General features: G+C 43.7%; 1 non-coding gene across 1 annotated transcript; it reads left to right on the forward strand.

Annotated features, from left to right (window-relative positions):
• The first annotated feature begins 3,669 nt into the window (after nt 1–3,669).
• LOC117708060 (small nucleolar RNA U13) lies at nt 3,670–3,774 on the forward strand. The gene has a single exon (XR_004606774.1). It is a non-coding gene; the product is annotated as a small nucleolar RNA U13 (small nucleolar RNA).
• The last annotated feature ends 8,861 nt before the right edge of the window (nt 3,775–12,635 follow it).

The following is a 12,635-nucleotide window of genomic DNA, read 5'->3' on the forward strand; positions in this document are numbered from 1 at the left end:
ATCCAGACAAATCTGATTATGCAACCCCCTGCTTAAAACCTTTCAGTAGCACTCTGGTGTTCCAGCCCCTTTATGATGTGACTTCTGCCTACTTTTCTAGCCTTCTTGTTTGGTTTTACTCTTAGACCCTTTCTGAAGAGTTTTTTAGCTCCCAGAATCCTACCTCTTTAGATTCATACCTCACCCGGAGTCCCTCCCTGACCTATCTTCAGCACGTGGGAAAGCAGAGGCAAGAAGGATCAAGGATTCAAGATGATCATATCAAGTTCAAGACCACCCTGGGCTACATCAAACCTTGTCTCAGAGAGAGAGAGAGAGAGAGAGAGAGAGAGAGAGAGAGAGACAGAGAGAGACAGAGAGAGACAGAGAGAGACAGAGACAGAAAGATAATAATTACATACAAAAAAGTCATTTTATCATTATACTTGACACATATGCTATTAAATATTTTGAAAGAAAACATTTACATGCACACATATATGTATAACCTGCCCACTGTAGGTACTTCTTCGTCACTACAATGACTGCTAGTGTCTGTGTGGGACCTTCTTCTTTTCTGTGAAAGATACAAATAATACGTTTTTGGGTCATCCCCAAAGTATTTCAACCCTGGCACAATGTTTGAAAAAAGTAAGGAAGAAAAAACACTCTTATTTACTTAAATGTGCTTTAAATATGTATCTGTTACCAAGTGGCTGTGCTTGGTTCTTTTTGGGAAAACCCCATAGTTGGCAAGCAGGTCCTCATTTCTGGTAGCAGAGAAAGGACAAGGAGCACTGTGCTCCAGAGAAAGGTGTGAGGGGTGAAATCTGAGACTCTAACCCTGAAGATATTGAAGGTATTAGGAAGACAGTGGAGCCCGTCCCAATAGCTTGTAACTGCCACTTGGACAAAAAAAGCAAAGGGGGTAACTTTTTGTTCCTACCATTAATGTAGGTATGATGGTCCTTAAGTGGTGATTTATAATGTTCCTAATGGCAGTGCACATGGCCAGGGCTGAGTGGGGATCAACACAGCAGGCTCAGTAAGTAGCTAAAAAATCATTGGCCAGGGAAAGTTAGGTACAGGGTGACCTGATTTTCTAGAGAACAGCATGACAAGGTAGGCCAAGCACAGGGAGAAAATCGAGGGTCAGGGTGGCTGACAGAATAAATACAGAATGGATGAAACAGCAGCTGCCCGTGAAGGGTGAGGATTGTTGATCTCACAGCACTGTTCCAGCTATCTGTATTCCACCAGTGCCACTCAGAGCCTCCCCACCTAATCAATAAGACCACCACGGCTATTGTTGTTTTTATTGTTATTCTCCTGCTAGGAAATCAGAGCGTGTTAGTAACAAAAGTGCTTCACATGCAGGAGTGGATAGCCTCAGGAGAAAAAAGACATTAATTAAATTAGGTTATGTACAGGAAACCCAAGCACTGGCAAGTGCATGGTGACAGATGCAAACCTCCATTTGTATTAGTAGTTGTCCAGATAGGAGAAGAAAGGCAACACCAAAGACAAATGGCTTACCAATAAACAGGCTTGCCCATATGGAGATCTCCAGCGGGCTTAAGGTCTTCTGCTGGGTCCAATACTTAGGGCTGAGTTAAAGCTTCCTAAATGCTGACATAGTAGTTCTACAGAAAAACATGTGTTTGCATAATTGATCTAACCACGAGTTAAATTTAAGACCTGTGCTTCTCAGTGTTGTGCCCAAAGCCACTTTCCTATCAGTTTTGCTGGGATGGTTATCACGTTCCTCACATATCTGCAAGCTCCATCAGCTCTGCCTGTCACTGTTGCTTGTCTCGATGCTGTCTCCTGCTCACCCCTTAACTATTTCCTCTCCTCTGGAGATCACTGCAAAGGCCAGTTAGCCAGTCTCTGCCTACTCTCTTGTCCCCTTGTGACAGTGTGATATATACAATTTGTTTTCCTACCACAGATCCTGGCTCCTCGAAACTCCCACAATAACCCTTGCTGTGCACCTGAATGACTAGAACAATGACCATGTGGTTTTGTTGAAGCATAATAATTGGCATCTCATCCTTACTGGCTGAAGTGTTTTTCAGGGCAATAAACATGAAGAAGAACATGGTCTTTCTCTTACAGCATAGAAGGTAGTTTGGAACCCTTCAAGTGGCCCAGAGAGCATTCCTTTTCCTTCTAATCTAATCCTTTTTCTCTGCAAGGCAAGCCACTAAAGTTATTATTTCCCTTCACCAATGAGGATCATAGGCCTTTCTGCCTCGGAACTGGCCATATAGGAATTTTCTAACAGCAGTGCATAAGATGTTCATTTCAGAAGAGGCCCTGCCCTTCCTGGAAGAAGGAATGCCGCACAGAGAAGCTGAGAGGATTCTGGACACACATCCCTGCCAGGCTCCCTACTGTTTGTTAGCATTAGTTCCTATCGTCTGTGTCCAATCACCTTTCCACATTGGCATCCATGTTTCAGTTCCACTCATCCAAAGAAATCTCTACTAAACCCAAAGGACCGTGCTGGGAGCCTGAACACATGGAGGCTTACAGGAAGATGAACGGGAAGGAATTCATCACCACCCCAACTCCAGGATGAGATCCTGTGCTCAGGATGCTGAGTATCTCTTCATCTGCCTGCTTATTTGTATCCTTTAAAATATGTTTACATTAAAACAGTAACAGTCTTTCCATTGAGTTCTTTGAGCCTCTCTAACAAGTTAACTAAGCCCAAAGAAGGGGTTATAGGATCTTCAATGTATAGCCAGTTGATCAGAAGTTCTAGGCTTGCAGCTGGCATCTCTGCTGGTGACACTCTTGGGGCATGAGCCCTATATAGGCTGTGAGATCTGCTATTGCCAGTCTGAAAGCATTGGAACTGAACTAACTTAGAGGACTTCCGGTTAACACCTACTCCAGGATTGACCGCTGCTGGCCGGTGGAGGGAAAGCCCTGCGTATTTTGAGTCATAGAAGGATCTGTGTAAGCAAAACTGAGTTTGAGATTTGCTTTCCTTTATCATAGCAGACCCTGCAATTCATTATCCCCACACAACAGAGTCTTATCGTAAAGTAGTCTAGCCTATGCTTAGGGGGAAGGGCTCTGGAGAGATGGTTCAACAGTTAAGAGCATGTACTACTCTTACAGAAGGCATGAGTTCAGTTCTTAGCACCAACATCTGGCCGCTCATAACTGTCTGCAAATCCAGATCCAAGAGATCTGACACTTTACTCTTGACTTTATGGGCTCTATACCCATGAGCATATACCCACACACCCACCCACATCCACACCCACACACTTAAAAAGAAATAAAACTAAAAAAAGAAAAAGAACCTCAATTATTAGGGAGAATCTAAAACCCCAATTACTTGTTTTTGTTTGTTTGTTTGTTTGTTTTTATGGAATATGTCAAAGAACATCTCAGACATCATAGTACATCACATAATATTTCTGCATTTTGTATCTCCAGCTTCTACAGGCTTTAACCTAAAACTAGTGATATTATTGCACCTAACATAATAAATAATAATAATATTGAATACTGACTTCTATTCAGACTTCCCGGGTTTGTTCTAAAGAGGCTTTCATAAGGATGTAATGAGATGGGACAGCGTGCTTGGTTCTGTCCCTCGGGCTCTTTTATTCTGTAACATCCCTCCCCCTGTGTTTTCATGTCTTTGTTCTCTTTGAAATATAAACTGAGATCCTTTTTGTGATTCATAAATGTGATGATTGAGTTCGAGTGTCACTGTGAGGGATAGGCTTCTCTCAAACTGTGTTATAATGTCAGGACATTACTTGTCTGACAGATAAAGAAGGAAAGGAATAAGATATAAATCACATCCGGTCAGTCTGGCCTTCATTCCCACAACAGACTCCCTTGCAGATAGGACAACAGGCCAAACTCTAGCCACACCCCCGGCCCCACCAGATTGATCGCTGCATGGCCACCTCTCAACACTCTCATAGCTCTGATTCAGCACAGTCCATCCCAACCTGTTTTTACCCAAAATTCTATTCTTCCCATTTCAACTCCCCAGAATGCTTTATCCTCTCCAATCTTGTGGAAACAGCCTCCTGTCCAGGTGCCTGATGGGAGACAGATGACTTCACTGACACGTTATAAATTCGCTCTTCTTCCCCCAGGCTGCCCTCCATTGTATCACCTTGTTCCCATTTCCTCATGGAGTTTATTTCTGTCTGAAATTATATTCTCCTTAATGCATTTGCTTCCCTGCCTAATGGGATGTTAGCAGTTCCTTCGCTAAATACTGGGGGGGAAATGTGAAATATCAAGGCTAAGCAACCATTTATTTTTTTAAAAAATATGCAAAGAAAATGGTCACAAATCATTTCCAGGTTCTTGGTGTACATATGTGTGTGCGTGCGTGCGTGCGTGCGTGCGTGCGTGTGTGTGTGTGTGTGTGTGTGTGTGTGTGTAAGCAGAGTCGAGGGCATCCCGTCCTCTGGAGCTGGTGTTACAGGCAGTTGTTAGCCACTGGAGAGTGCTGGAGTCCAAGCTCTGAGTCTTTGGGAAGAGCAGTAAGCATTATCAACCCATGAGCCATCTCCCCAGCCCCTCATTTCAATTTTTAAACTGAGGAGCTTTCACCAATTTAAAGTGTACAAAGAATTGTCCATCATCTAGAATGGACAGGCCAACCATGGGCTCTGCCCACACTTCCCCGGCAGGAACAGATCGCCATCCTGAGCAGACGTTAAACTGGCAGTAGAAACTGAAAGAAAGTTCTGTTTTGGTGTTACACTTAGCCTGACAACTTGTTGTCTCTGTCTACTGGCAAATGAGCCTCACAAGACTCTGCCACCTCAACATTGTATCATGAAAGTTAAAATGAAGGTCTAGCATCCCATAAAGACTATCAATGGGCTCATCACTAGATTCCCAGGCATGGTCTTCCAATAGCAGAGCTTATGCTTTGAGGGTCATTCAAGGTTCTTAGATAAATTGTCATGACAAGACACCACGGTTTGATAGGGTTGACCCAAAACTGTATTTCTTGTTTGTGAAAGATCTAAAATAACTCTCCCAGGCTGTTCTCTTCCAGGAGTGGCTCTGGGTCCAGGTTCCTTCTATCTCCCACAGTGTCTTCATCGATATCGTGTGGTTTCCAAGGTTGCTGTAGAGGAAGGCACAGCTAAGATTCATCTCCAGCTGAGAAATGACACAGCCCCCAGGTCTGCTTATATGGTTTTAGCCAGATCTAGTTTTTTGGACCTAGCTGGAGGGAACTTGGAGTATTTTGGTGTCTGGCTAGTTTGTTCCTCATAGTACTTGTAACTGGAAGCAGAGCATCCATCCTTAATGGTCAATTAGCATTCTGCCACGGTGGCCACCTGGGAGGACTGGAGAGGCAGTCAGTGGTTAAGTGCTCTTCCAGAGGACCCAAGCTAGATTCCTAGCACCCACATCAAGGGTCTCACAGCTGCCTCCAGTCCCAGGTGATCTGATGTCCTGTTCTGGCCTCTACAGATACTATCTACACCCATGTGCACAAACCCATACCCAGACAGAGACATGTAAACATAACTTAAAAATAAAAATAAGTTAGTCTCCAAGTAGAACTCAACCCAGACCGTGGGCCTCAGCTAAGCTCAGATTCATCTCTCTGGGGCCAGTTGTTACTTAGTGTATCTCCCCACAAAAGTTCTACTATCTATAAAATCCCTGGTAATTCACTAGAAGTCTTAGAACCAAATGCCTGCCTGCTACATTAGTAAGGATGTACGTGCTTGCTCTGAGAAGAAAGAAGATTATATCCACTGGCATGGCTGGTCCAGCAGCCAAGCACGGATTCCATGTAGTAAGACCCTTTGCTTTTATTCATCCTGGTGGGAATAAGCACCCCAGCCTCTAAAAGCCCTGGTTTCTCCATCATATTTTGCTGGCTGATGACTGGTCCAAGGTCACACAGCTTGCCAGGTATAGAGCTATGGTCAGAGTCCACTGTCCTCTCACCAGGTGCAGAGCTGGGGTCAGAGCCCACTGTCCTGTCACCAGGTGCAGAGCTGGGGTCAAAGCTCACTGTCCTGTCACCAGATGCAGAGCTGGGGTCAGAGCCCACTGTCCTGTCACCAGGTGCAGAACTATGGTCAGAGCCCACACCCTTTGCATCACACATATTCAAGATTTCTACAAGCCAGTTGCTAACCCTGCCACTCAATTCCCAGCTACCTGCTGCTGCTGCTGCTGCTGCTGCTGCTGCTGCTGCTGCTGCTGCTACTGCTCTACTCAAACTTAGCTTTCCTTGTCCTGGTTCCCTGAGAGGCTTCCCACATCTTTGATATCATCCTTACCTTCTTCACTGACTCCTACTGGAAACTCCTACCTGCCAGTCAGCAGTCTCACTCATTCTTCCTCTTTGGGTCACATCTGGAAATTTTTTCTACTCAGAATATCAGAACCACGAGGTGTCTAGAGACCAAGAACCAAGTTTGCTGCTCCATCTCAGCAGACCTCTGTTTTTAGAGAGGAAACCAGTGGCCTAAGGGCTGCTGCTGTCTTGTAGTATGAAGAAAGCAGGCATTATATACTGTCTTAGTTAGGGCACTGTTGCTGTGAGGAAACACCATGGTCAAAGCAAGTGGGAAGGAAAGGGTTTGTTTGGCTTCACTGTCCTATTATCGTTCAAAGGAAGTCAGGACAGGAATTCAAGCATAGCAGGAACCTGGAGGCAGGAGCTGATGCAGAGTCTATGAAGGGGTGCCACTGGCTTGCTCGTCATGGCTTGCTCAGATTACATTCTTATAGAACCCAGAGTCACCAGCTCAGGGATGACACCACCCACAATAAACTGATTCCTTCCTCATAGATTACTAATTGATAGAATGACTTACATCCAGTTACTGTGGAGGTATTTTTTTCAATTGGGATTTCCTTTTTTCTGATGACTAGCTTGTGCCAAGTTAACATAAAACTAGCCAGTACTTATACCCACCTCTTCTGTATCTTCTGACCCTCTTGGCCTTACTCTGCCTTCAACCACAGACACTCCTTTCTTGGCAAGACTGTCTAGACACACACACACACACACACACCTGGTCACCATCACCTCTGCACTGCTTTACATCTAAGGCTCCCCATCCTTACCAGGAGAAACCTAGAATCAAAGGAAGGACAAACCTCTGGCCAAGGAAGGGTGGGAATTAACACGTGCCTTTTGTGTTTCTTCTGGCTATAGTTCCAGCATCTGCTGTTTTTCTCACATCACACATAAGCAAGAATCCAGGAAGCAACTCTCTCAATAGTGTGCCTTTGGATGAGTTTTTCCATATTCACCCCCTCGGGTATTTGCTTGAGCTTTATAATTTCCACTCATCAATCAGATCCTCACCAAAGCCTTTCTCCAAACCTCTACTGACCAAGGAAGCCAGATTGAGGGAGCAGGCCACCCAGCGGAGAGTGTCTCAGTTCACCATTCCTCCCAGCTGTATCAATTCAGCATTTGACAGTTCAGAACCAAGGAAGACCTGTTTCTTACTTGGAGATCCCTTGAAGTTCCTGCTTGGTAATCCCTTGGAGATAGCTCCTATTAGCCAGAGGATGCTGGTCTGCTTAGCTACTACGGAAAATATGTTAGATAGGTTCACCTACCCAGAGTAAGAAGCTTGAGTGATTCTATGTGTCCAGTAAAGCCCCTCAGCAAGCAGAGAGCTCCAACAGCTATAGAGGCTTCTCAACATCCTTCCCATCTCTCTACAGAGTAGTGTGGGGGCTGTTATCAGAAGCAGCCTGGTTGAGGGCAGCTTGATGGCAAGGGACTTGGTTCCTTTTTCAAAACTGGCTGTCGCTGTGTGGCTCAGTGGTCGAGTGTTTGTCTAGCATGTATAAAGCCCTGAGTTCAAACACTGTAAAACAGAAAAAAAGAAAAAGAAAACAGTATTTAGTTGGGCATCAGATATGTTTTCTCCTGTCACACTCCAATTTTTATATTTCTGTACAATTCTTTTGTTTTTATTGTTATTGTTATTATAACGAGAGCAATATTTGGAAAAATGATTAATGTGGTTTTCTCTCTTGCCTTCCAGTTTAATCTGACCTTCTTTCCATGCTTGGTCCCAAGTATCCATCTGTCTGGGGAAAGATTAAATTGTTACAGAATGATGCAAAAAGAAATAAGAAGTTAATATTCTGCTATTGACATTTAAAATGAGATTTCTCTGCAAGACACTAATCTTTGAATCCCGTCCATTATCCCGAGAAAGAGAGAATTGAGATAGCTAAAAGGACAGGCTGAGAGGCACAGAATCTGGGCCCAGCCTGTGGTCTGCCACTTGCCAGTGTGTGACTTTAGGCAAGTTATTGAGTTTCTCTAAGACTCAGTCTCCTCATCTCTGAAATGGGAGAAGCAGGAGTACCTAACTCAGAGCGTTGTCTAAAAAACAAAAACCAGTTACCCCATATAAAGTGTGTGACTAACAGATACTTGCTTACTTTCTTTTAGGTTCCAGAGCTGTGATATTTAGAGAGTGTTAAAAACATAATAAATATTCCATACATACAAGCCACCAGGTCCAGAATGTCTTTCCCTTGCCCCTTAGTGTATTAAGCAGGCTCCTCAAGCTCCAGCACAGTGAGAAAGCTAATTCTACAGTAGATGCTATGACAACTGCCAGGTTGATGCAACCTAAAATACTAATTAGGGTAAATAAAGGTAAGACCCATGGGCTGTGAGTGTGGCACCGGTCCCTGGAGTGGGAAAAGTGAGCTGAGCACAAGCAGACATCAGTCTCCAGAGCAGTGCGACCAGCTGCCGGGATTTCCTCACCATGACCTTGAAATGGGAATCAGAAGAAGCTCTTACTCCCTTAAGTTACTTTTGTCAGGCTATTTTATCACAGCAGCAGGAAACATAACAATACTAAGGAGGATGTGAGGAAAGCCTTTCCTTCCCATCCTGAGGAGCTGTGGGAAAATGAGGTGAGAAAGAGAGAGGGTCAGGAAAACACTCATCATACACAACATGCACAAAAAGCACATACCACATGGTATACCATATACATGCACAATAATACACATATACCACACATACCATATGTATATATAATATAGTAAATACAGTCCATATACCACAACCTAACATACATACATACATACATACTGCCATATACACATAGCACATACACCACACATCTCAGATACCATATATCACATACATCACATACATACTGTACACCAATCATGGACATACTATACCATATATGTCATAAATTGCACATGTACATGCCATGCACACACATCAGCATGACATATACACTATACACATACATATACCACATATACACAGGCATGTACCAGACATCAAACAACATATCACATACACACACACCATCCTATCTCACATACTTTCAGGGCTAAGCTTCTGAAATAACCAAAATATGAAAAGTACTAAGGCTGTTGAGACATCATGCGGCAAAGCCTGATGGGAGAGACACAGCCTGCTAAGCGGTGGTCTTAGTCAGTTTTCTTACACTTCTCTCCATTCCAGATCCTTCCTGGAGCTGCAGCAAAGAAGAACACCACAGAAGAGGCAGGACACAGAAACCAGCTGAAAATTCAGGAGATCCCACACACTCAGCCAGAGACACTGAAGTCAGCCAGGGGATAATGTAGGGACCTGGCCAAGCTGAGAGAGACCAGATCACAAGTCCCTCTAGCTGCCAACTTCAGAAATACATGCAATGACCAGGACTAGTGACCCAAGATGGAGCCCAGAGACTCCAGAAACCCAGGACTCTGGCACGTGATTCAGATGAAGTGGACAAGTTGGTATGAGTAAGGGGCAAGCTCAGAGGCTGGGGAGCAAGCATTTCTACACAGCGAAATTGGCTGTGTCCTACAGGTGTTGCTTAACTTGTTGTCCTGTTGTCAACTGAATCAAGATTTTGCTGCCAGCTACCCCAAGGCTAGAGAAAAACTAGAGATCCCAATTCTCTGTGGATTTCCAAGGCATGAGTTTTATGACCTTGATACAGCTTGTGCTGTTATTTTAGTGGATACAATCCTCTGTTTTCAGGACTTGCCCTCCCCACCCACAGAGTCATCCAACAAACAGAGGCCCCCTTCAGCCACACAGATGATGTCTCAGAGTGGACATGTGGCTCAAAGCCATCTGAACATCTGAAAATTAAAGCCAAGAAAGACGAGCTGATTCTAACATACATTTTCTAGAGCAGAGATTCCCACAGTGGGACTCACAGCTCCCTGCAGTGTCCCACCTCCCTAAATGCACATGTGTATGTGAGCATTCTGTACGCAATGACCTTTTACATCTGTGCCATGCACTTTAGATGGCAGAAAAACTATTTTCATGTAACTGGCTAAATCATCACTAGGGTTACTAAAAGTTAAGACTACTGAAAGGAAAATGATTATTGTAAGAGTCCCCTAAGAACTCTAATTTAGTATTCTGCTAAGTGCTACAGCTGGTGATGAGTGGTACTCTCCCTGTGTGCAGGTTCACAGATAGCTGGAACTCTTACAGTTTGGGGTAATGGCATTTTATTGTCAATGCATCAAACAGTGTTGTTTTGAATCAACTGTGAGCTTTGGTAGGTTAATGGCATTGACCTTCAATTAAAATTTGCATTCACTATAAATCACTGTGAATTTGGTTTTATGTTTATTTACCTTTATAATTTTCAGTTTAATTTGTTATGGTTGTTTTGTATCATGATCTTTTGGGCCTATAATTTGTTAATGACTAGACTTTGAAACTGTTCTGTTTCAAATAAGGATCAGCCTGCTCCACTATTGCACATGTGTATATCTCCTTCTTTCCAATTGAATTAATATGGTAATAATTCAAGTAGCATGGAATTTTTTTCACCTCTGAAATTTTGAGGTGATTGGAAGGTTTCAAAGCTTTTGTTGTTTGTTCTTCAGTGGGTCACAATGAAAAATCCAAGAGATCTATTCTTAAAGGAGGACTAGTAAATACCTGAACATGAAGAGCTTCCCTGACTCTCTTTGCAGACACCTCATTAGTCAGCTAATGATGAGGCTATAGTCAATGAGGAATATATACATGATGATGGGCCCATTAGGTTATAATGGAGCTGACAAATTCTCATTGCATAAAGTGTTGATTTCAGTGGTCAACTTGATTGGATCTGGGAGCAACTAAAAGACAGGCCTCAGGGCACAGACATTTCTTGGTCATGATATTTGAAGTAGAAAGACCCATTCTAAGTGTGGCAGCTAGGACAGCAGGAGGCCCAGGGGAAAGCACTGCTTTTACCTGCTTGACTTTGTGTCTTGCTGCTGATTTATTTACTCTGATGCTACTGCTATGTTCCTACATTCCCTTTGCTCACAACAGTATCCACTTTGGGATTCCAGCATGGACTAAAGACCAGTGACTTTCCAGCACTCCTCCAGGCCTTCAGCACCTTCAGCACCAGGTTGGGACTACTGAAGCATCAGCCTCATTGACTAAGCAGCTACTAGGTTCTCAGCCTACCTAGTATGAAGACAGCCAGTACTAAACTATCCAGACCACATCATGTAAGCCAATCAATAACTCCTCTTTAATATGTCTCCATTCAATATCAATAATCCTCTTTTAAAATGCATTTATTCCAACAGCTTGTTTCCTCTAGAAAACCCTGACTAATACACACTGAATGTTGGAATCTAGGCCAGACTAATGCCCTTCCCTCTCACAGACACAGACAGGCACCTACAGAAGACATTGTCTGTGAATCTTTCTGTATTCCTCACCTGGAATCTGTTTCTGAATTTCTCACCTGGAAAAGTGAGTTTGCATCAAGAGGATAGCCACATATTCTTGGATCCCATAAGCAAGCAAGCCAAGCAAGCCACAAAGAACAAGTCAGTAAGTAGCACTCCTCTGTGGCCTCTGCTTCAGTTCCTGCTTTCAGGTTCCTACCTTGGGCTCCTGCCCTGGCTTCCCTCCATGAAAACCTGTAAATCAAATAAACCTGAAAATCTGTAAACCAAATAAACCCTTTCCTTCCCTTTTTCCTTCCCAAGTTGCTTTTAGTCAATGTTTTATCACAGGAACCGAGAGGCTAAGCAGGCCACCTGGTGATAAGGACAGGTTCTCTTGCTTTTAAAACACTGGTGTAGTGTGGATTATTCTTTCTAAATATTTTAGCATCTAAACTGAAGCAAAAGACAAATAGATGAGCCACATCCTAGACTCACTGCTTAGATCACTGAGCACAGCCAGGTCTGTTCACCCAGTGGTACCTCTAATAAGGATACTCAAGACAATGGAAGAAAAATTTCCCTTCACTCAACAGGAAGCAAGGGTAAAAGGAGGAAGAGAGACCATTGGGAGGAGACAGATGAAGCCCAGACAGAGCTGGTAGGGGCTTTGTTGGTGAGGTGGCCAGGATTGTAGGTTGGAAGCAGATTAGAGACACAAGCTCTCAGACTTGGTAAAGGAATGGAAACCGGTGGTGAGAGAGAAGGCAACAAGGACAGCTTTCAAGTTTATGTAGCTTGAACAGCTTGGTGTGGTGTGCCACTCACCAAGAGAGAAAACACTGGGAAAAAAATGTTTGAGGTGGGGTAGCGGTGGTGGAGATCAAGAGTTTCCCTCTGAACGTGTGAAGTCGGAGAGACATTCTGTAGACAGATGTCAATCACAGGCTGCATGTGCAGTCAGGAGTTCAGCAGAGAAG

This window comes from Arvicanthis niloticus, chromosome 4 (genome assembly GCF_011762505.2).
Source record: "Arvicanthis niloticus isolate mArvNil1 chromosome 4, mArvNil1.pat.X, whole genome shotgun sequence".
NCBI classification, from domain to species: domain Eukaryota; kingdom Metazoa; phylum Chordata; class Mammalia; order Rodentia; family Muridae; genus Arvicanthis; species Arvicanthis niloticus.